Source organism: Schistocerca nitens, chromosome 2 (genome assembly GCF_023898315.1).
Source record: "Schistocerca nitens isolate TAMUIC-IGC-003100 chromosome 2, iqSchNite1.1, whole genome shotgun sequence".
Taxonomy (NCBI): Eukaryota; Metazoa; Arthropoda; class Insecta; order Orthoptera; family Acrididae; genus Schistocerca; species Schistocerca nitens.
The window spans coordinates 512,424,282-512,450,171 of NC_064615.1; the positions used below are offsets into that span (position 1 = coordinate 512,424,282).

The window sequence follows — 25,890 nt, forward strand, 5'->3', positions numbered from 1 at the left end:
AGACTCTGGTGAACCTCTTTAATTGTTGAAGAAGCTTGTAAACTCTTTGGTTACATTATCATGTAATATGCTCATTTTGTACACTTTTCTGTTCAAATGTTTTTTCGTAAAAATTAACTTTAAAATTTATTTGAATATATTTTTGTGCGGTATTAATGCAACCTTTTACATAAAATCGAAATTCTTCCACTAAAATTGCTGAAAGAAATTTTTGGCAATTTAAACACAGCGGTCTGTCAGATCGCACCTGCGACAGTGTGTGACAAGAAAGTGGCCTGGTAAGCTAAAAGTGAAGATAAACAAATCACACCAACAGGCCGGCGCTATAATTGTTGAGCGCATTCGTCCGCCACGTTTTCCTCAATGGCAACCCTGTGCGTGGGTAACCCATTCACTCAACTTCTTTAAAATATTTCTTTTAAGAATTTGGTATTGCATGTATGAAGTGTACTGAACAATAATAAATGTTTGTAGAGATGTTTAGAATGTCCTTTTCATGAAACAGAAAAACTCAAATGTAGTATTACACAGCTTGGAAATTGCATGGTAGTTTGCAAATATTAAATGTAATAATTTAATAACTCGGTACCGATGTCCTCAAATATGGGTGTAAAAGCAGTAACAAACTGTGCCTGTTTATTAGCTTTGCCCGTATTTAGCAACTTGCAAAAGTGGTGTTACTTTTTAATATACGTAGCTAGTGTAAGAAATGTGGCATTTTTATTGCACAGAAGGGGGGGGGGGGTGATATAGTATCATGTTAATGTGAAACGAATTTTATTAGTAGTCTCATATTTGACTTAACGAGAAAAAATGAGACAAATTGTTGCTTGTTGAGTTGTCTTCAAAACTTTATTCTTTGAAGGTTATGTTATTAGTGCAGGCCGGCCGTTGTGGGCGAGCGGTTCTAGGCGCTTCAGTCTGGACCCGCGCGACCTCTACGGTCGCAGGTTCGATTCCTGCCTCAGGCATGGATGTGTGCGATGTCCTTAGGTTAGTTAGGTTTAAGTAGTTCTAAGGAACTGATGACCTCAGATGTTAAGTCCCATAGTGCTCGGAGCCATTTGAACCATATTTGTGCAGGTGCCCTCACAATGACCAGTCCGCTATAAAAATACCTTAAATATGACTCGCCCTACAGTACCTTCATAAGAAATGGTTATTATTCGGTTTGTGTATATGTGTTTATGGTAACGACTTATAACTATATCACAATAAATATTCCTCTGCTCTTTGTCAGTTGCGAAAATATCTCAGAAATCGAAAAATTCTGAGACGAACTGCTTCAAGTATAGTTTTCGACTGGGGACGAAACGCAGTTGTATACAATTGGTTTCATTTTTATAAACAGTTTTATTAACACATACTTACAATACACAATTGAGCACTAGGTGCTGTAGTCTGCGGCAATCTATGGCCCATCATTTTCTTCGTTCGAGGTCCCTTGAAAATCTGAACATGCGAAAATCGTGTTTGCAGTGGTTAGTGCAGTTTACAGCTGAGCAGCCGCCTATATTTACAACGAATCCTTCAATACATTCAATTAAAAATCCCACACTCGTACCATGACTCAGATGTAAACAAATTTGGACATCTGATATTTTGGGGAAATCATGGCGAATAGTTCAGTTCAAGTTGTAGGGGTCTTAGTCGGGAAGTATGTAGGTTGCCACGAAATTGGTCAGTCGCCCGATAAATTAGTCCGTGCGTAGTGGCGTTAAAGAACTTCGTAGGCGACGAACAGAATTAAGGAAATTCTAGAGGGAAGAAAATATAGCAGAAATTAAAAAAACAACGTGCACCAGGTAAAAAGTGGATTAACAATCATCCTGAGACATTCAGCGACCGCGCGGAGGACCTGCGTGAGCAGACTGCTCTAAATCGAATTCCTTGCAGTCTTGTTCCAGGCGACACGGTAATCGCGTAGGCCGTACGACATTACCGGCGTACTCCCTACTGGCGTGTCGGCTGCCAGGGGGCAGCACGGCCGCGCGGAAGATTTTCGAGCCGTCAGTTGTGGCTCGCACATCGTGCTGTTAACAGCGAGCAACTCACGGCTGCAAGCAGGGGAAACGCGAACCTCCAGCTTGCACGTGCAGCCTATCTGCCGGCCGGGCTGCGCGCTGTGCCAAGGACGCCCGCAGGTCAGTACCGATCGACACGCTGCGTGTCTGCACATGCGTAACAAGCTCCGCCGTGCGCCAAGAGAATTTCTCAGCGCGATTAAAAATAAGTGTCTGTTTCATTAGTTTTTGGCGTCTGATGACAGGTTGAAAAAGCAGGTCAATTCATGGTCAGTCTAGGGTTTGTGCAGTGAGATAACTTCCGCGTGCAATCTTTGGATTTGTCAATGCGTAACAGTTACTAGCCGATCAGGTAGTCGGTATCACAGGTAAACACACTGCTTCATTAAGATATTAAATTTCTTTGTATACCTTTATTAACGCCTATGGCGGTACTAGCGTGTAGTAAACAGAAAACCGCTTACGTTGTGAATGTACCGACATTGACCTTGAACTGGGTTTTAACCTGTGAATCATTTGTTTTCCTAACGTTGCCACTTTAGTGATCAAAGTTGGACCCAAAATCTCTTAGTGGTAGGCTCCGACTTCAAACGGAACTTTAGATACACGAAAGTTTGTGATATAGTTAGCAGCTTTTTCGCTCGCGCATGAATATTTTCATGTTTGTGGTAAGCATGCGATTTTGTCGCTAGTAACGCTTCATAATTTGCTACATAATTTAAATGAATAAGAAGGGACAACAAAGTAATTTTCTTATCGAAATTGTTACGTGTTCGTGAACGGTACGGAAGTACCTTAGTAGGACGAAAATATCTGCTGAGTGTGCCATTCAGTAGATGCCGGCATCATCAAGGCACTGTGGATCATATATGAGTTGTTATGGATCGTAATTGAGTTGCAGTCAATCATTCCTCATAGGAAATATTCTAGCCACGCTGGCTTTTATGCTTTTAGTAGGCTGGAGTTTGAGGTGTGAAAATGCTATAGTTTTTTACATCTTACTACAATCTATTATAATGGAAGTGGTTTGATAGTAACTATTTATTGTTTACTTCTTTTCAAACGAAGCAATTACCGGTTTTAGAGCTTTTATTCTGCACTTGGGTAACTGTTTCCACCAATACATTCTAGTCTCTGTCCTAACAATGGTAAACGAAAACCAGTTGCTTGTCATTTTTGAGTATTTGTAAACAGAATGTGCGTACCAAACTAAATGTTAGCGAAATATTGTCAACCCTAAATCCCATTGATGTTTTTTTTGTGAATTAGCCGAGAGGATACTAAATCATTTGCCGAAAATAAACATTTTTGTATCACCTGAAGATGGAGCACAACCTGTAAAACATGTAGTGATAAAAAGATGTAAAAAGTGTGTTGTTACAGTTGCAATAACTTGCTTTTTCTGTAAGAGTTAAGGTAAATGCACTCGTGTTACAGAGATATAATTTGTCTGTCGTGATATTTCGTTCCATACAAACAACCCCAAAGACTTCGTTGAAGTAAAACGCATTTTTACCGGAAAATCATCGAATTTGTCGGCAATGATTCACGCTATTCAACTAATCTTTAATAATATTTCGACATGGGGAATTGTTTTAGCTGCGTTGAGTGTCTGATACTTTCCTGTGCTCGCTCACTATAGCGTGTTATATTTTTCTATAGGTTGCGTAAAATACGTATTAAGTATCTCAGATGGTCGTTGCTGTTTCTTATAGGCCGCAGGACAGCGTGATCATTAACGTCCATTCCAGTTGCTTAATACATTTAGCGTTATGTTCGGATTTCAGGTGATGAATCGAAGTTAATATCATCAAGGAAAATAATTTGTACAAAGCTTAACGGCAACGGATGGTAGTCTTTAGCAGTATACAGGGTGTTTCAAAATGGTTTTGTAGCATTTATTACATTCAACTTACCATTATAAATAATACATCAGATGAAAGAACAACTTATTTTCGTTTGTATACCTGTGCGCAAAGGGAAGAACATCGAACAACCGGGAATCACTGAATGCCGCGTTTAACGATTGAGTTTTGACGCATAGCCCCAAGAAATCATTTCGGAAGACTAGTCGTGAATTAGCAGTTACTAAGGACACGCTTAAGTCCTTGTCACTAGCAGCCGTTACAAGCTCCAAACCCTACAGACCACGGTTTACGTGCCAACTTTGCAAACGAAATGTAAGTAGAGATGTGAAAAAACACAACGTGCGGGTTTGGGTGTCGGCAAATCCCCACCAGACGGTACAGCTGCAACGATTCTCTCCTGAATGGAATGGTTTTTGGTCCATATACCGGCGGAAAGTTGACGGGCCTTTCTTTTCGCTGCAACTGAAACTGGTGTTCCTTAACTTGATGCGCTACAGCTGTGGCTTTTCCCCCTATTGGAAGAAGCTGAACCACAGAACTCTGACAAGATGGTGCACGGCCTCACTCCCTTAACTCGGTACGCGATTGGTAGAACGTTGTTGTATCCGACCGCTGGATTGGCCGCTAAGGGCCGGAAACCAGAACTTCTTTTGTAAGACGCCCACGTTCGCACCCGATCTGACGCCATGCGATATTTGCCTTTGGAGGTTCATAAAGATTCATGTGTATGTGCCTCCGCTACCAGCTAATTTAACCGACTTTAACAAGAGCATTGTTGCAACAATTACTGATCAAGGTTTGGGAAGAACTCGCATATCGACTCGATGTGTGACGAATGGTGCTCACATAGAATAGTTCTAAGAAAATGTGTTTGAGTTGTTGTTTCATTTGCTGTATTATTTATAATTTTAAGTTGAAGGTAACACTTTACTTTTTTGAGCCCCTGACTCTTGTCACTCGAAGATACTATTTTTTGGTCGCAGCCTAGCAACATTTGTTTTGGGCTACGAATTGGGAAATTTTCTTACCAATAATTTAAATCACACGCAAATCAGCCTTGTTTAGCTGCTGCGAGTAATGAAAGATAATTGCCCTTTAGATAAGCTTTTTTATTTATTACTGTGTAGCAAAGAGTATTTGCTGTTGGATCAACTTATTCAGCCATTGAACTGTGTCACAGCATCTATGCCTTCTGTGAAAAATAACTGAAATAATCGAACGAAGCAGTACAGCTTTCTGCCATTGCTGGCCTGTTTTACAACGCAGATTCGTTGGCGAAAGTAAGAAAAATCTCAAAATTGTTTCCTGAATTTGTCACCACTCATCAATTAATGCAAGAGGAAGCCCAAAATGTCAGTTGCAAACCTACCTACTGTTTGTCTAACGTCTTGTAGAGCGTTAAAAGCAATCGCAACAACAATGCGAGTCTGAGTATTGTTACAGCGGGAGATAGCTGACGCAAGTGTAGCGGCAGTCTGTGCAGACGGTTAGTCCGTTCGGCCAGAGATGATCCTTGACACTGGGCTTCGCGAGTGGCCATTCACTTAACCCGATCTTGTTTACATTTCTGTCTTGCCGTAACTATGGTTTCGTAAGTACAAGGTGATCAAAAAGAAAGAGCAGATTTCAGTTGTTTATTATATACAAACTATGAAAGATAGAAATTCTTGCACACGTCACAGGATAGAGGAAGGTTCAGAGTTTTGTGTTCGCACCGAACACTCAACGTGAGCACCATGCGTTGCTCGAAAAACATCAAAACGATAGTCCATTTCATTCCACACGCCAATCGACAGGTCAGTGTTCAGTAAATGGACAGCTGCAGCAATTCCACGCCTCAGCTCTTGAGAAGTAGCCGCCTTAGGTGGGACAAAGACTCTTTCACGTTTCTCACAGAAAAAAATCGTACAGCGTGAAGTCTTCCTGACCTGGGAGGCAGAAAGCAATGAACAGTATGTTGCTGTCCACCCCTTCCATTCCAACTTTGTGGGATGGTGGTGTTAAGATATTGTCACACCTCAAGATGAAAGTAAGGGTGGCGCCGTCGTGCATAAATATTAAATCGTTCTAATCTTTGTGGAGTTGGGGAAACAATCAGTTTTGGTACATGTCCAAGTATGATATTGCTGTCATAGCTTCCTCCGCAAGAAGAAAGGCTCTTAAACTTTGTGAGCAGAAACGGCACAAACCACATCGTTTTGGTGAGTCTCTTTCGTGTTCGAGGCCGTTGCCAGGATTTTGCGATCCCTAAATTCTTACAGTATGGTGTTTTACTTTTCTCGAGAGAAGCTCAGTCGTTTGGAAAAAAGTGCCCTCTGCCATATCCTGGAGAACCGAAAAGCAACATTTGTACCTTCTATTATGGTTGGTGGGACGCAATTTCTGAAGTAACAACAACTTGTAAGGCTGCATAGGTAGGCGACGTTTCAGAACACGTCACACCGTTCTTTGAGGAAGCTGAATTCCGTAGCCTGCCCATCTTGTGGACTTCCTAGGACTCTATGTAAACGCTTCGTGGATACCCCCGACATTTTCATCGGAGGTGCGTGGCCGACCAGTGCCCTTCCCTTTGCATGTACGTACAACGAACATTTAGTCCTAAACCTGCTTGTGCAGGGCGGCTTCTTGCTGAGTCGACGGCGGAACACGTTGCACGAAAATGGATCACCTTCGCACGAATTCCACCGCACAAAATTATTTCTTTTGTCGTGTAGTAGCCACGTTGCTAAAAACATCAGCGCAGCTGTGTGAAAACTTTGCACCTCCCTCTATAAAGTGATAAGCGTAGTGTGTTTCCATGTTTTATAGGCTGTAATAAGCAACTAAAATCTGTTTTTTCTTTTCGATTCGCCTAGTACTGAAGGCAGCTTTTTAATCGCCTGGTACTGATGGCAGTCTTACGCACCATGCAGCTGAAAGCTGGCTATAGCACATATAGTTGACCCGATCGTCTGTCTGTGTGTGGAGTGTAGTTGGTTCGAAACCCCGTAGCTTCAGAATTATCATTGCAAAGGCCTGGCCTGCAATAGTACGAGAGGGTACAGCCTATGATAAAAAGACTGCGCCGAAATGCCGTCATTTTAAATCTCAGCGTCCCTTGGAATGACAGCATGTGTTGGTGTTGGTAGCGATTTGTCTGGCACATGAGGCCCACTTGTTGTTGTTGTGGTCTCCAGTCCAGAGACTGGTTTGATGCAGCTCTCCATGCTACTCTATCCTGTGCAAGCCTCTTCATCTCCCAGTACCTACTGCAACCTACATCCTTCTGAATCTGTTTAGTGTACTCATCCCTTGGTCTCCCTCTACGATTTTTACCCTCCACGCTGCCCTCCAATACTAAATTGGTGATCCCTTGATGCCTCAGAACATGTCCTACCAACCGATCACTTCTTGTAGTCAAGTTGTGCCACAAATTTCTCTTCTCTCCAATTCTATTCAATACCTCCTCATTAGTTATTTGATCTACCCATCTAATCTTCAGCATTCTTCTGTAGCACCAGATTTCGAAAGCTTCTATTCTCTTCTTGTCAAAACTATTTATCTTCCACGTTTCACTTCCATACATGGCTCCACTCGATATAAATACTTTCAGAAACGACTTCCTGACATTTAAATCTAAACTCGATGTTAACAAATTTCAGAAACTCTTTCCTTGCCATTGCCAGTCTACATTTTATATCCTCTCTACTTCGACCATCATCAGTTATTTTGCTCCCCAAATAGCAAAACTCCTTTACTACTTTGTGTCTCATTACGTAATCCAATTCCGGCAGCATCGCCCGACTTAATTCGACTACATTCCATTATCCTCGTTTTGCTTTTGTTGATGTTCATCTTGTATCCTCCTTTCAAGACATTGTCCATTCCGTTCAACTGCTCTTCCAGGTCCTTTGCTGTCTCTGACAGAATCACAATGTCATCAGCGAACCTCAAAGTATTTATTTCTTCTCCATGGATTGTAATACCTACTCCGTATTTTTTTGTTTCCTACTGCTTGCTCAATATACAGATTGAATAACATCGGGGATAGGCTATTCAACCCTGTCTAACTCCCATCCCAACCACTGCTTCCCTTTGATGCCCCTAGACTCTAGTAATTGCCATCTGGTTTCTGTACAAATTGTAAATAGCCTATCGCTCCCTGTATTTTACCCCTGCCACCTTCAGAATTTGAAAGAGTATTCCTCTAAACATCGTCAAAAGCTTTCTCTAAGTCTACAAATGCTAGAAACGTAGGTTTGCCATTCCTTAATCTATTTTCTAAGATAAGTCGTAGGGTCAGTATTGCCTCACGCGTTCCAACATTTCTGCGGAATCCAAACTGATCTTCCCCGAGTTAGGCTTCTACGAGTTTTTCCATTTGTCTGTAAAGAATTCGTGTTAGTATTTTGCAGCCGTGGCATATTAAACTTATAGGCCTAGTTCGGTACTTTTCACACCTGTCAACAACTGCTTTCTTTGGGATTGGAATTATTATATTCTTCTTGAAGCCTGAGGGTATTTCGCCTGTCTCGTACTTATTGCTCACTAAGTGGTAAGAGTATTGTTAGGCCTGGCTCTCCCAAGCTGTCATTAGTTCTAATGGGATGTTCTCTACTCCCGGGGCCTTGTTTCGACTTAGATCTTTTAGTGCTCTGTCAAACTTTTCACGCAGTATCATATCTCCCATTTCATCTTCATCCTCTTCCATTTCCATAATGTTGTCCTCAAGTACATCGCCCTTGTATAGACCCTCTATATAATCCTTCCACCTTTCTGCTTTCCCTTCTTTGCTTAGTACTGGGTTTCCATCTGTGCTGTTGATATTCATGCAAGTCGTCCTCTTTTCTCCAAAGGTCTATTTAATTTTCCTGTAGCCAGTATCTATCGTACCCTTAGTTATATGTCCTCTAGCCATCCCTGCTTAGCCATTTTGCATTTCCTGTCGATCTCATTTTTGAGACGTTTGTATTCCTTTTTGCCTGCTTCATTTACTGCGTTTTTGTATTTTCTCCTTTCATCAATTAAATTCAATATTTCTTCTTTTTCCCAAGGATTTCTATTAGCCCTCGTTTTTTTACTTGCTCGATCCTCTGCTACCTTCACTATTTCATCTCTCAAAACTACCCATTTTTCTTTTACTGTAATTTCTTTCCCCCATTATTGTCAATCGTTCCCTAATGCTCTCCCTGAAGCTCTCTACAACCTCTGGTTCTTTCAGTTTATCCAGGTCCCATCTCAATTTCCCACCTTTTTTGCAATTTCTTCAGTTTCAATCTACAGTTCATAACCAATAGATTGTGGTCAGAGTTCACATCTGCACCTGGAAATGTCTTACAATTTAAAACCTGGTTCCCGAATCTCTGTCTTACCATTATATATTCTATCTGATACCTTCCAGGATCTCAAGGCTTCTTCCATGTATACAACTGTCCTTTATGATTCTTGAACCAAGTGTTAGCTGTGATTTAAGTTATGCTCTGTGCAAAATTCTTCCAGGCGGCTCCCTCTTTCATTCCTTACTCCCATTCCACATTCACCTACTACGTTTCCTTCCCTTTCTTTTCCTACTGTCGAGTTCGTCACACATGACTACTAAATTTTCGTCTTCCTTCACTATCTGCATAATTTTTTTTCTCTCTTCATACATTTCATCAATCTCTTCATCTGTGGAGCTAGTTGGCATATAAACTTGTACTATTTTTGTAGGTGTGGGCTTCGTATCTATCTTGGCCAGAATAATGCGTTCACTGTGCTGTTTGTAGTAGCTTACCCGCGTTCCTATTTTCCTATTCATTATTAAACCTACTCCTGCATTACCCATATTTGATATTGTATTTATAACCCTGTATTCACCTGACCATAAGTCTTGTTCCTCCTGCCACCGAACTTCACTAATTCCCACTATATCTAACTTTAACCTATCCATTTCCCTTTTTAAATTTTCTAACCTGCCTGCCCAATTAAGGGATCTGACATTCCACGCTCCGATCCGTAAAACGCCACTTTTCTTTCTCCTGATAACAACGTCCTCCTGAGTAGTCTCCGCCCGGAGATCTGAATGGGGGACTATTTTACCTCCGGAATATTTCACCCAAGAGGACGCCATTATCATTTATCCATACAGTAAAGCTGCATGCCCTCGGGAAAAAAATACGGCCGTAGTTTCCCCTTGCTTTCAGCCGTCCGCAGTACCAGCACAGCAAGGCCGTTTTGGTTAGTGTTACAAGGCCAGATCATTCATTCATCCAGACCGTTGCCTCTGCAGCCCCTCTTCAGGAGCCACACGTTTGTTTGGCCTGTCAACAGATACCCCTGCGTTGTGGTTGCACCTACGGTACGGCTATCTGTATCGCTGAGGCACGCAAGCCTCCCCACCAACGGCAAGGTCCACGGTTCATAGGGGGCGGAAGGCCCACTTACAACATGCAAATCGAAACGATTACATGCACTGCATGTCGATACTGCGTTTCATTCTGCCTCCTCTCGTTGTGATTGACACAAAGAGCTCTGCATTCAACATGCGAACATGTTAATCATGCACACTAAAGCTACATTCGAAGTAGCATCATTTGACAGAGCGAAGGTGTCAATAGGCGAGAAGTAGCGAACAGAAATCGTTTACATTTAGGCTACTGAAGCTGTCATCGTGGTCGGCCAGACAAGAGTTCTTGATGATTGTTTAGTCCGTACCTTATTTTGCAACCGGGACATGATGCGAAATATATTATTTCATCTTCGGAACGAAGTTTAGTCGACGGCTAGGTCACTGGATTCATTAAAATGTGGCACTTTTGTCATGGAGGATTACTTTCATCGCGAAATAATTTGTCACAAAAAATACTCCTTCAGTACTTAGTCGTATTACACAATTGTCAAAGCGTCACGCTCCTATTTGACACCTACGGTGCTACCAACGTGGTGGTGGTTTAGACTTTGGACGCGATATTTAAGGGGGGGTCATAATTTCGTCTACCTACCGCCCATCCCTGAATCCCGTAATTCGCATGAAGGTAATTGAAAAGGGACACGCCATATGTGATGCTTCATCGTTCTGCGTTGCGAGTTCTTGCTCTGTTCGATGACTTTTTATCTGGCAGCGAACGTGCACAAAGAGTCGAACTACGGACGCGTCTTGCAGCGGCTGCAATTTTCGGCAGAAACCAACTTTGCCTCTTTAAGTGCAGGTTCACCAACTTTCATTATGTCTTTTGATTCGATTCTTTTTCAGCTTTAAACTGTAAACTCACCCAGAGTAACAAATCGAAACAAAAATATTTTCTATTTAAATTTGTTAAAACGTTGTTGGGAAATACATTTTTGCATTTGTTTTTGACGAGAATATTAAAAAAGTGCGGCGCTTATCTAACAAATATTTTTTACAGTTTCAGCTTCACGTAAAATCAAAGAGTATTTCTTACTCTGAGCATCCGTTGTTGTTGAAAGGCATGACTTGTAATAATTCTGCGAACAGCTGGTACAGTAAAGTATTCAGTGAATATTGTCTGCATTACATTGGCGAAATAAGGGTGACCAGACGTTGTCCATTAATGTCGCAACAATTGCTGGTAGGTGTATCATGCAGTTACAAAGCTTTTGCCTGCATCGGTGTCTTAGTTGCTTGTGCGGGCCGCTTCTACTCTTCCCAACATTGGGTTGCCCTGCCGTCACACCGATGCAGGATAATTTTGAAACATGGCTTTGCAACTGCGTGATCCACCCACCGACAGTCTTTACGATATTAATGGATCACGCCTTTCTCATCCTTCGTTTGCCAATGTCATGTAGACAATATTCACTGAACATTGAGCCAGAGCATTTTCGAGTTGAACTGTCAGATCCTGAACTGTTGAAAATTTTCGTTGATGACAAACTGCCTGAACCAAGGAATTTAATGAGTAAACAGTATTCTGTTTTATGGATCTGAGAAAAAAAACTGTTCTGACAAGGGAACCTCCCCATCGCACCCCCCTCAGATTTAGTTATAATTTGGCACAGTAGATAGGCCTTGAAAAACTGAACACACGTCAATCGAGAAAACAGGAAGAAGTTGTGTGGAACTATGAAAAAACTAAGCAAAATATACAAACGGAGTAGTCCATGCACAAGATCGGCAACATCAAGGATAGTATGGGCGCAGGAACGCCGTGGTCCCGTGGTTAGCGTGAACAGTTGCGGAGCGAGAAGTCCTTGGTTCAAGTCTTCCCTCGACTGAAAATTTTACTTTCTTTACTTTCGCAAAGTTATGATCTGTCCGTTCGTTCATTGACGTCTCTGTTCACTGTAATAAGTTTAGTGTCTGTGTTTTGCGACGGCACCGCAAAACCGTGCGATTAGTAGACGAAAGGACGTGCCTCTCCAATGGGAACCGAAAACATTTGATCGCAAGGTCATAGGTCAACCGATTCCTCCACAGGAAAACACGTCTGATATATTCCACACGACACTGGTGACGGCATGTGCGTCACATGACAGGAATATGTTGTCGACCCACCTAACTTGCACACTTGGCGAATGGGTAAAAAGATTCTTCTACCTTGCCGGATTTAGGTTTTCTTGTGGATGTGATAATCACTTCCAAAAAATTGATGAAAACATAAGAGTGTGTCACATAAACTTCAACAAATGAATGCAACAGTTTCACAGTCGCACAGTTTTCTCTGTGCTCTGTCAAAACATATGTTTTTAAGGTTTTCAAATTTTTCCGTGTGTAGACCGTCAAATCCTGCATATGTCCAAGCAAATCTGAATATGTCCTGGAATTTTGCACAGCGAAGTTGATTATGTGTGAGTGCCTGAACTCTGATAATTGTCTGAAAATAAAAAATTTTCACCCAAGGGAAGACTTGAACCAAGGACCTCTCGTTCCGCAGCTGCTGACGCTAACCACGGGACCACGGCGCTCTTGTGCTCACATTGTCCTTGATGTTGCTATGTTTCCTATGGACTGCTTAGTTTGTATATTTTGCTTATTTTTTCATAGTTCCACACAATTTCTTCCTGTGTTCTCGATTGATCTGTGTTCAGTTTCTCAAGGCCTATCCACTGTGCGAACTTATAACTAAATCTGAGGGGGGGTGCGATGGGGAGGTTCCCTTGTGAGTAGCTATTATAATGAAACTATTCCTCAGATCAGATTGTCAATACGTTTGTAATTGTGCAGCATGTGCAAAAAGTGTGCAAAACATTACACCTTGCGGAAGCGAGTCATGCGCCTCATATATAAAGTGCATAGGCGTTGTCTCGTTTTTAATCAGATACGAAGTTATCGTGAGTACTTAAATATCCCCCCAAAAAGACAAAAAATGTCGGTCGAGCCTGGTTGATATGGTAATCTGTATCTAGAGTTATACTCCTCAAGATATAGAATATTGGGAAAGTGCAACCAGTGAACAAAGAAGATTGCTTACATCTCACTCGTGCCACCTATTCTAAAACATTGCTGAAGTGTATGGGACCAGTACCAAATAGGAGTAAAAAGTAATACTGAAGAGCATCACGAAGGGTCACAGGTTTGTTTCACCTGTGGGAGAGTGTTACAGTGATGCTGAAAAAATTGAAGTGACGGACTCTTGAAGACATAAACTATGCCGAGAAAGCCTAGTAACAAATATAGGAAGACAATAACTTGTTCTCGAAAGAACAGTTACTGTTGATGACCGTGCAGCTTTTCCCTGGAATAAATGATGACTAACTGAAAACCTCAGCTGCCGACAGGTGTTGTTGATATACCTCGATGTGGACAGCTGAAAATGTGTGTCCCGACCGGGACTCGAACCCGGGATCTCCTGCTTACATGGCAGACGCTCTATCCATCTGAGCCACCGAGAATTGTGGGCAGTTGGGAATGTGAGTCTCACGGGAAGCGTGCAAGGGATAAGTCCCTGCAGTCGCGATATTCATCTGTGTCCTCGGTGGCTCAGATGGATAGAGCGTCTGTCATGTAAGCAGGAGATCCCGGGTTCGAGTCCCGGTCGGGGCACACATTTTCAGCTGTCCACATCGAGGTATATCAACACCACCTGTCGGCAGCTGAGGTTTTCAGTTAGTCATCGTTTATTCCTAGTAACAAAGTTTTAAGAACAGGCGTTAAATGGTTACTGTAGGAATGTACAGCCCCTAACGTATCGCTCACACAGGGATCGTGAGAACAAGATTAATTACATCACACACGGAGGCATTCAGACATTCTTCCTGCGCTCCATACGTGAATGGAACGAGAAGAAACCTTAATAACTGGTACAAGAGGCGCCCGCATCTCGTGGTCGTGCGGTAGCGTTCTCGCTTCCCACGCCCGGGTTCCCGGGTTCGATTCCCGGCGGGGTCAGGGATTTTCTCTGCCTCGTGATGGCTGGGTGTTGTGTGATGTCCTTAGGTTAGTTAGGTTTAAGTAGTTCTAAGTTCTAGGGGACTGATGACCATAGCTGTTAAGTCCCATAGTGCTCAGAGCCATTTGAACCAATTTTTGGTACAAGAGGACGTACCCTCTGCCTTGCAATTCGGTTGTTTGCAGTGTGTGGGTGTAGATTGGATAGTTTGTAGTGCACAAATACTACTTGTCTAAAGAGCTAGCCATATCTGGTGCTGCGCCAAAATAACCTGATACTTATAATTTTATCAATACGACCTTGATCTCTTGGTACCTATAAAGAGTGGAACAGAATTTATCCGCGTTGTTTTGAAGAAAGTTCATCTTTAGGATCTGCAGCTCTTATCTTTCTTTCCGTGTTTGCAGTCCATTATTGGATATGGGTCCGCCTTTTATGCAGAAACATTATTTCTTCTTGTTACCCAAACACGTTTCTGCACCTCTATGCTATCCTCAGTGGGTATTGTTTATTGAAAACAGTGAAAGGTGAATATATTATGTTGTAACTGTTCTAACAAAGTGAGACCTAAATAAAGTTTTTGTTCGTTTCACCGTGATATTACACTACATGGTTTAGCAGGACCATCCTGCAGTGACAGCATGTGAATTTCGTCGGTAAATTAACGCATCCCTTGATATTTAAGAAATTTGATTTTGGTGTGGCAAAATGTTTTGCATATAATGAATTTGATGCTTTGTCTTTTGCATTCTGAGGACACTGCCCGCCCACCTTCCCCACACACACACATTCAGTGATGTACTTTGTGTAATTTTGTTCGTAAAAACGCCTTTTCACTTCGAAAAACGCAGTGAGCTCATGTTATTGTGTTTCCTAACCCCGTCGATGTTCATTTGTTCCCGCGAGCGTGTGGCGCCGACTTTAAATTTTGTTTTCTCTCTCTCTCTCTCTCTCTCTCTCTCTCTCTCTCTCCTTTAGCTTTTTGTGTTGCCTTTTCTGTAATGTTCCTTTAATGTATTATTGTGCCTTTAGTGTGTGTAGTGTTTTCATTTAAAACTTGTTTGCCTTCTGCTATTGCTTTCTGTATGTAGAAGTTCTCTGCAGTTGTCAGTTTGTGGTATAGGCCGTGGCTGGATTTAAGTACTTTTAAAACTGTTGCTATGTGGTTGGGTGGTGGTTATAGACTATTGCAGTCAGTCATGAAAGATGGCGGTGGAGTTTAGGCATGTTCTGTGCACCGACGTCACCCATTCTCTTACAGCCAATAAGCGTTCAGTAATGTTCGGAGCGCCCTGCTGTGAATGCCGGTGCTAACGCGAGCATTAAACGTGATCGTTGTTTAGATAATTTCTTTTCCATTTGTTGCGAGTTGTCATTGCTGATAGAAGGTGGTAATCGCCGAATTCTGCATAAGGAATAAGGAGACATAATTTGCAGGATACACGCTTTCTTCAAACGAAAAGCACGCGCGTGCGGGTACCGCAACTGTTGCTAGGAATCGGCAGCAGTGCAATGCCTTCCGTGCCTCGACGTGCACAAACCGCCATCGTTCGTGGACCGAACTATAGAGGTGGTCAGCAAATATGCTACGGATGGTGTCACATTTTAGAGTTCTTGCGTGTTCTGAGTATCTGTTTTGAAGTTCCTACATGTTTGTCCTATGTATATTGATTGGCAATGTTGCATTTAAGGTCATATGTTCCTGATCTGTTGAATTTGTCTGTGGGTGTCTCCTGTGTTCAGAGTCTTTTCTGTATTGTGTTGTCTGTCCTGTATCCTATTTGAAGCCCCTATTTCTTAAATATTTTGCCTATTATGTGAGCAATTTTATGGTAGAAAGTATGTGCCATATTGTGTATGTTTGTCTTGGGGCTGGTAACCATTTTCTTCTGCCATCTGTTTTATTGTGTTTAGGTCCTCTGTGTAATTCTGTTTGTTTATGGGTGATGCGTTCAATCTGAGCAGCATGATCTGAAGCTTGTTGGCTTGTGTGCCACCGGCTGCTTCAGTAGATTTTGAATGGTGAATCTAGTGGATGTCGGTTTCCTGAATATTGTGAAGTCATGGGTGGTGGTCGTTTTTTTGTATGGTGAGATCTAGAAAATTTAGTGTGTTGTCTGTTTCTAACGTGAAGTTAATTATTGGTTGTAGGTTTGTTTATTTCATTGTGTAGCTGTTCTATATGTGTGTGGTTCATCATTTGGGAATATCACGTCAGCGACGTAACGGTGCCAGTATATAACTGCGTATTTTTTGGGTCTTATTGTGTGTGTGGAAGACTCTTTTCTCTAAGTCGTTCATGAATATGTTGGATAGGAGACCACTAATTGGTGATCCCATTGGCTGCCCTTCAAGGTGGGAATGAACTTCTTTATTGGACATAAAGTAACATAAGAAAAAAGCCAACTGGAAAAAGGAACAAAACACAACGTTAATACACACGTATCACATAAAGCAATAGAACATCTCGTAACAGAATCTGAACATACTATAAAAGAACAGCAAATTTTAATGCAAACTTAACAAGAGAATTAGTTGCTGCTGATCATTGTTTGGTTTCAGATGACAAGCTACAAAAACTTTTCTCGGGGCATCACTTTGTTAGATCAGTTAACAACCTAAAATTTGTTCACTTTTTACAGTTTTCAATAAACAAAACCCACTGGGGGAAGGTACAGAAGTGCCGAAAAATGTTTGGGTAACAAGAAGAAATAGAGTTTTTGCATAAGAGGAGGACCCATATCCAATAATATTTTGGAGAAAGACGTGTTCTTCAAATTTTTAATTAACACATCGCATGAGACGCGACGAGTTTGTTGAAGAGTATCTAGTTGATTTTCTGGTGTCTGTCGTAAAGCCCACGCCCCTTCCATGTAATCCAGTCACGTATTGCACAGTTCTAATCTGAACTTTTTCAATTTCTTCAGACAACCGGACCCGATATGGATCCCTCTGTAATGCTCAAGGGTGGCTCAAAAGCGGCTTAACAGCTTTCCTCCCCAGATCCTACCCAGTGTTTTGTAGTTTTTCTGTTTTCATTAAAACTTATCTGCAGTGATAGCATTGTATCACTGTGAGATATTCCAGCAACGTGCCTCGAGTTCAGTGACATGCTGCCGCAGTTCACTTGACACGATTTCCTCCATTACGGATTTAGAAACACTGTAACAGTAACGTATATTACAGAATGAGAGGAAGGATTTGATCGAACTACACACTGTTTAGGTTTCCAAATTAATTTTATTGCCTGAACCTATTTTTGGACATTTTTATACTCATCTAACGATCTGCGTTAATATGTAAACTAAATAAAGCAAATAGATTCCCTTAGTAGTTCTCAAATTTGTATCTTTTTCTCACTGCTTCTTAAATTGTTGGTAAATAAATCTTATCAGAATAGATTGCAGATACATTTTATACTTACGATACACAGGGTGGTTATAATTAAACTTTCGCTACTTGAGAGGGCCCTCATGAAAAACGAGTGATCGATACTTTCTGGAAACACATGACGGGACATGGGGAAGAGAAATAACGGATAAACCATTGAAAGAAACACATTTTAATTTTCACACCTCAGGGTAACATCGGTTAACTGTGGCCCATGTTTACGTTGCATGTTACAAACGTTACTGCATCCACGACAGCCCTGAACCCCACTAGAGATTGCTCTGTTGTCAGAAACATCTCGGGTGGGATTTTGTCTGTCTCTCGCTGTATTCATCATCAGCCTGGAACCTGTGTGTGTGTGTCCCGTCGATAACCCACAGCCAGAAATGACACGGGTTCAAATCTGGTGTCTTGGTGGCCTCACAGTTTGGAATGATTGGCTAAGGGTTCGATTTTCTCCAAGCGTGTTATTTCATTAACATTGTGACTTCACTAGCAATGTGAGGTGGAGCTCGAACTTTCATCAAAACAATTGAGCCCAAAGTACCTGTCTCCCGTAGAGCAGAGATCACATGTTATCAATGCAGATCACACGAACGGTGCATGTCCTTGGCCCTTGGGGTCAAGTTTTTCAAAGAGAAATACACGAATACTCGCGCCTAACGGCAAATCACGACACTAGCAGTACTAACACCGCAAATCCTGCGGCGCACATTACTTTGAGGCTGGGTACCCATACGATAAGTAGTTTTCCATCTACACAAGCAAAAGTAGCGAAAGATCGATTATAACCACCCCGTATGTGAATTTATATCATATGGAGTATCGAATGGGCACCGGAATCTATTTTTATCGACCTTCGTAATACTGTATTTATAAATAGGTTACTTTCGTTTACTTACAGTATTATCACTATGACTTTCAGTAAAGTTAAATATTCCACAATTTGACTGATGCTGTTGCGTTTCAGCGGATACTAGTTGTCAGTCCAAACACAGCTTTGATGCAATCTGCTCATTCTGCGTAACTACATCTATTTGATCCTGGTTACTGTGATCAACCTTTGGTATCCTCCACAGATTTTACACCCCATACTTTCCTCCGTTACCAAATTGACAGTTCGACAGTTCCTTGACGCCTCATCTATTTGACCCCCTCTTTCAGTTTAGTTAAGCCATATAATGTTTCTTATCTCCACAATTCGATTGAGTACCACCTCACTAGTTACCCGATCTACGTATCTAATTTTAAGCATTCTTCTTCACTACTTTTCAAAAGCTTATAATATCTTCTTGTTTGACTTGTTGATCTACATTTAACTTCCACACAATGATGCATTCCACATAAACACGTAAGCCTACTTCTATATTCGATGTTAATAAAATTTATGTTTTCAGAAACGCATTTCTTACCATCGCCAGTCGGCATTTGTTTTTGTGTCATGACTTTATTTTGGTGTCCAAGTAGTAGTTCCCATCTGCTACGTTTATTGTCTTATTACTTACTCTAATTCCCGCAGCATCGCTTGACATATTCGACTAAATTCCAATACACTTTTTTAAAATTTTTTGTTGATATTCATCTTATAATCCCTTTTGAAGACACTAATCATCCAGCTTAACAGGTCTGTGAAGCACTTTGCTGTCTCTGACAGAATTATAATGACATCGAGTGACTTTGAAGTTTTAATTTCGTTTCCCCTGAAAATTAATGCCCTTTCCAAATTTCTCTTTAGTTCCCTTTCCTGCGTGATCTGGGTACAAATCGGATAATATGGGGGATAATCCACAACGATCTCACTCTCCTCTCAATAATTACTGCCTCCCTTTCGTGGCCCTTCGGCTCTTGGAACTGCAGTACACAATGTTATTTTCGGTATACACGATTTTGTACAGGGGTGAAATTAATTTCAGTTGAAATAAACGTTGTGGAACCGAACTATTTCATAGGAAATAAAGTCTAACTGGGCAATGGAAAAACCCAGGAAGGAATTACGAGAATATTATGAAAAGGATAGATTGCTACTCATAAAGGAGACGTAGAGTCGTAAACAGGCACAGCAAAAAAGACTGCTACGATTTGTACAGTCTTTTTATTGTGCCTGTCTGTGACTCTACGTCTCCTCTACGAGGTGAGTAGCAGTCTATCCTTATATAATACGGACGTGAAGTCTAATTAGGTCAGCTACTTAAAGATAGTCAGTAGAATTTGGAAGCAATGAACATTGAAATTTATACACAGAACCAAACGCCAAGTTACTGTATACTGAATGTGAATAAAAAAATACTTTGCTTAACCCAGAACATTGAAGATGTAGTACCTAAAAAAAGATACAGATGACTGCATCGTAAACAGTGAATCATTGCTTGTTGCAAACATAGTTAATAAAATTTCGACGGTATGGAAACCAATACTACCAATAATAAAAGAATAGATGACTAACGGTATTACAATTTCCAGCTGTGATACAGAAGAGAGACAGCAACATGAGAATTAGAATAAAGGAAAATCTGCGGATGATGGTGTAGCATCACCGAAACAAGTATGAGAAAATGGAGAAAAACAAGGAATTGTGTGTTTCTCAAGATACAATCATCAAAATATGTTTTTCAGACAAACACTAACGCAAATAGTGAGCTTTCCTGAAGAAAATCGCCTCAATATTAATACGGTAGATTTCACTTTGGAAAGAAGGTTTTGGATACTCATCTCCGTGTGCGGTTCGTTATCAGAAAACTATTCAGTTATTACTACACCGATTTTCATCTTGTTTTAATTTCAGTAATTTAAAACCGATTCAGTACCATTGAAAGCACTCCTGTACACACGCACTGTGCAAAGTTGGGAATAGCAAAGTTGGGAATAGCAAAGTTGGGAATAGCAAAGTTGGGAATAGCAAAGTTGGGAGTAGCAAAGTTGGGAGTAGCAAAGTTGGGAGTAGCAAAGTTGGGAGTAGCAAAGTTGGGAGTAGCAAAGTTGGGAGTAGCAAAGTTGGGAATAATAAACTGCGAGTCACGTAGAAAAAAAAAGAATTAAAATAAAATATTTAACATTAGATCCGGCGGAGTTTTCGAACGGCCAGAAACCGCCGTCCAGACAAAAATACCCCATCTCTAGTGGATTTGTTTATAAATTATTCTTTGTCTTTTTTATTTTAGGGAACGAATTTTTCTGCAACAGATAGTCACTCTATTGACGAATTAATTTGTACTTAATTTTTGGAAGTAAAACATTGATGCTAAACACACAAATTCACCACCAAGTCGAGATTTATTTTTACTGAGATGTTGGAAAGTATTCAGCATTCTTTATCTACATCTACATGACTTCTTTGCAAGTCACACTTAAGTGCTTGGCAGAGGGTATATCGAATCACCTTCACACTAACCTGCTTAAGCAGCACTGTCATCCATAAAATTTCCGTTACTGTCGCGCAGAGAAAGCATTGATTGTGTAGTTGCGCTAGCATACTTTACATCCGTCCAGAATCGCTGTGGATTATCTGCCAAGTTTCGAGACAAGGTTTCGTTGTGAAAACTATTATAAGCATCTCGCTTTGAAGTCCGCGCTAAATTTCGAGCTTCTACAAAAGATGTAGTCTTGTGGATTTTGCTTCCTTTTAAATATGGCATGCTGTTTTCGTTTTATCTGCAACAGTGTTATGTTTTGTGTACGATGTGCGATCAGTTTCGTCTTTTTTTTAATTTTCTCGGTATAAATCTCTCAATTGCAGTCGGCATTATTTCTCTGAATTCAAGCCGCATCTGATCTACACTTACAACATTGTTAATTTGAAGGTAGTGGAGATTGTCTCTCAGGGCAAGCGAGTTTTTTTTCTGTTTTTTGAATAGATATATTTTTTGTTTATTTTTGATGGATTTCGGAGATATGGTATTCAGTGTCGCAACGACAACCCTGTGTTCACTAATCCCTCTATCCATTTTGGTGCTCATTATTAGCTCAGGATTATTTGTTGCTACGAGATCGAGTACATTTTCACAACCGTTTACTATTCTAGTAAACTTCTAGCTGGAAATAATTATCAGAGAATGCGTTTAACATAATTTCGGATGATGTTTTATGCATGCTTCCGGATTTAAAAATGTATTTTCACCAACGTATCGAGAGTGAATTCAAGTCACCACCAACCACAATTGTATGAGTCGCGTACGTGTTTGAAATGAGACTCATCTCTCAATTTTGCATCATTTAGCCGTAACTATACCCTTTCCTTCATTGTTTTCTTGAAAAATGCCAACCTTAGTCGCTCTCGCATTTCGACATCGAACCGTTGTGGCAGAACTGCCTCTAATATTTATTTTTATTACTGTGACGATGTGGTTGCTCTTTCAATGAGGCGTAACCTATATACAAGTGAATTGAGCGCAAATGATGGATTTAATACAGCAGCAGTGAAATTAAAAAACGAAAAATACGGTCTCAAACTTTTTTGTATACCATTTCCACTACTGTGTATACATAAAAAATCATCAGCATCTTCATCGCTGCCCTCTGGTTGATCCGATCCCCCCCCCCCCCCCCCGTTCTTCATTTTGCATCATAATCACAATCAGTTGAAATACCTTCTACATACCTCTCCCTTAAAGCAGTATTTATCAAAGCTACCATCTGCTCATCCGTGAGATAGCAGCGACAAGACATGCTGCAATTCACAGCGCTTGTTCGTTCTGTTTAAGTGAAGATTTATTCCGTCAAAGACGCCGCACTTGCAGTTTTAAATCTGCATTCAATAAACGCTACCAATAATGTGTAGCAGTCGGCAGCGTGTAGTTCGTAGTAGTGGGACAGTCAAACGTCGGCGGTTCTATATATTTCTAATTTTTCTCGAAAACTTTGTGACGGCATTGACTTTTAATTGAAAATGGGTGACGTTAAAAAATGTTTGTCATAAACACTCATCCGCCTCCTAAAACATTTACAGAAGGGGGAGGGGTTAATATTTTGCTGTTGGGAAAATGTCCCGTCGGCTCCTGTAGTGTTAACTCAGTTTAGTTCGGTAGCTTTAATTTAAATTTCTCAATTACATTTTTACCGGATAAGGCTTACTATACCGACGCTAACTATTTCGGTAGATTCAGCGCACTTCAGGTTCTGCGTGGAGGCTATTAAATAATTTATAGACTTCGGGAACCTATTATATGGTTGAATCTCGAACGTTGAAACTCTCTATCACCAGATAATAGGCTATCTGATAGAACTGGGGTTTCTAGCATGCGTGAATGAATTTAATGTGAGTAGTTAGTACAAGGTACGTTATGTTTTCTGAGACAGATCCACTGCCCTTTGTCTCTGGTTTGCCCTTGCACGAAAGGAAATGAGTTGCTGTACGCTTGGTGCCGTAAACGTGTTGACATACACGCCTCAGCAGATTGCGAAACGTAGCTGCATAAACATGGAGACCAGCCGCCAGACTTTCCCATGAGAGCAGATTGAGAGAGCGTGATGACTCAAAAGTGTATCGAAGGCTTAGTGCGATTTGTTTTTCATTGTTATATTAGTTCCGTAGGATCAAATTGTGGAACTCTCCATGGTCGTGAAACGAGTCAGTACATGAAATTAACAGAAAAATGAATAATAGATAAAAGAAAATTTACACGAACCAGTGCAGGCGACAACCTAATAGGTACTCGCTTAGTCAACAATATAACACAGCGATTTGCTTCGTTTTCTTTCTAGAACTCATCAGCAGAATAAGAGTAGTGAGCCATGGGAAAAGTCTACTGTTTACCTTAGTTCGTAATTAACGGTAAAAATTAAAATATACGTGAATAATATTTTGACGATTGAGTGAGTTTTTGAGTGAATGAGCGTTAAGCGATAAACGTAGAAATTGTGAGAAAAACTCTTTTAAAGGTATATATTTGCTCTGGTCGTCCAAGGCCCCTAGCAGAACACCTCGTCTGTCTTACCGATAAATTTGGAAGATTTGCAATTTTTTTGCCCAAGATGCAATCTTCAGTTTTCGCAATATCTGCGAGGCAAGACAACTGCCGATTACCCATGGCATTACGGTCATCATTAGGCATTAATGATTGCGATATAGGTTAAAATTTTCCCCCTGGCTACAACAGCCATGGAATCCATGAACCGCGGATTATTATTTATGCGCTGGTTGTATTCTACCTGGATGATGGATACTACTAGTATTCGCAGTATTAAGAAATGATACTGCAATGCTGGTTATTCAACATTTTCTCAACGTAGTCACCCCACCAAACTGATTTAGCGTTAAGTGTTTTTTTATAGTAAACGTTTCTTTGAAGTGTGGAGGAAGCTGCTGTTTGATTGTTGTTTTTCTGTATTGTTGGCACTTCGCTCTGGTAGCTTGAGTCGTTGTAGAGTAAGGCCATTACGTAAGAATATCCGCTGCGGTATTTGCGGTTTCACGTGTAACGGAACATCTCACAGGTTTTTTGCAAATAGGAAGTCTTAAGTCAGAACTCCAATACATTCGTGTTTTAAGTGGTTAAACATTTGTTAAGTGGTATTTTATTCTGGTTTTAGTCTGGTGAGTATAACCAATTATTCATTGTACCTCGTTTTGTAATTAAGTTCTTTTATATTTGTACAGTTGCTTGAAAATTACTGCGCAGTCGAAAACGTCGAAGTATATAAAATAAAAGTAAAATGGAAAGAAAACAACCAATGCAGAAACTAATTTCTTTCGAGCAATTCAGTTCACAAGAAGTTGCGTTTTTCTTTAAGCTATGATTTTTTACTTGATTAGTCTCACTCTGGGCTGTGATAACGCGTCTCTGAATCTGAATTATCACCAGCCGTCGAAGAAAAATATATTAATTAGGAGTTCTACAAATAACAGATTTACGGAATAATCTACGGCCAAGAGCGCAACATCGCCTAATGTATTTAAAATATGTTTCCCAGCGGAAGACCGCCAATATAATCAGAATGGAAGCACATATAATTTACGTTTTAAAATTCAACACTCCGTGCTTACTCTTTGTGCTTACTTGCAATTACTCCAAAAAGTAATCGCCTAATACTTGGTTTAACGGTGTGTACGAATGAGAAATGTCAGACTTTCTATTTACATAAACCTAGTTAAACATTCGAATTTAAAAAAAGCAGTTTAGGATGCAAAAAGTATTAATCTGCAATGTTGAAAATGACACTCTGAACACAGAATGTGCGATTAGCACCCACTATACCCGCCATTCGTCTTTATAAGCGCTTGCGTTCTCCGTGACGTGGATGTCACCAGAGATTCTGTTGCTTGCTCTGTAATTTTATGTCATTCCTCTAGCAGAGCATTCTTCAGCTAGTATCTGTTGCCTATCTGGGGACTCGTCATATTTTTGTCGACTGTATTCAGCAGGTTCTCTATTAGATTGTCTGGCGATTGCGATAGTGTCGGCATCCAGCGGGAGTGTTGTACGACAGCCAGTCTTGCATCTAGAGCTGTATGTTTTGGATAATCATCAGGAAGACCAATATTATTTCGGATTTTTGCATAAACTTTGTGATCCATAATTCCATCAGTAAAATACAAAGCCCCCACATCATTTGCGCACATACATACCCAGACAAGTACTGAACCATCTCCATGTTTAATTGAGGCTGTTATATTTTTCTTTTGAAGTTAACAATTGTTTTTTCTCTACACTTTTAGTCGCCCATTTAGCTTAAAACAGCTCAAATCGAATCTCGTCAGTAAATACAACCATTTTCAAACCGATTGGATTGATGTTTTCTTGCAAATGCAACTCGCTTCGTTCTGATGATTTTAGTGATGTAAGGTTTTCTACGGGCTTTTTAGCTTCATACAGCGCTTTCCTGTACGTATTTGATCTGAAATAGCAAGTTCTGGAGCGTGTAGTATTGTATTTTTCTAAACTTCTGTAAGTAGATGCCGCTTTCCATCTCTGATAAAACTGTGAGATGGCCTCCTCGGTAATGGTTGTGTACTGTTTTCCTCTGATTAAACTTGTATATAAACAGTCTTCGCTATACGGTTCGGTCGCCCAATGGTTTCCCTAATTTCTTCAAAAGGTTTTCCGTTTCGAAAGAACCGGATGAATATTTCTTTTTTCTTTTGCAATTTCGTGACTTTTGTGACCTATATTATTTAAATATCCGATTGCACAAGGAAAGAGAGAGAGAGAGAGAGAGAGAGAGAGAGAGAGAGAGAGAGAGAGAGAGAGAGAGAGAGTGTGTGTGTGTGTGTGTGTGTGTGTGTGTGTGTGTGTGTGTGTGTGTGCAGCCCCATACCCTGGGATTTTGTTTGGTACACGAATACTTGTCTAACATCGACAGGGCCAT

General features: G+C 40.7%; 1 protein-coding gene across 2 annotated transcripts in view; it reads left to right on the top strand.

Annotated features, from left to right (window-relative positions):
• The first annotated feature begins 2,013 nt into the window (after nt 1-2,013).
• The window catches only part of LOC126234471 (serine-rich adhesin for platelets-like), a 121,276-nt gene continuing 97,399 nt past the window's right edge, over nt 2,014-25,890 (top strand). Inside the window, exon 1 of one of the 2 annotated variants that reach the window (XM_049943161.1) lies at nt 2,014-2,144. The gene's annotated coding sequence lies outside the window, so the exon portion shown is untranslated. Of the gene's footprint in view, nt 2,145-2,286; nt 2,393-25,890 lie in introns of those variants that run through there. The other variant, XM_049943162.1, reaches the window with a different exon arrangement.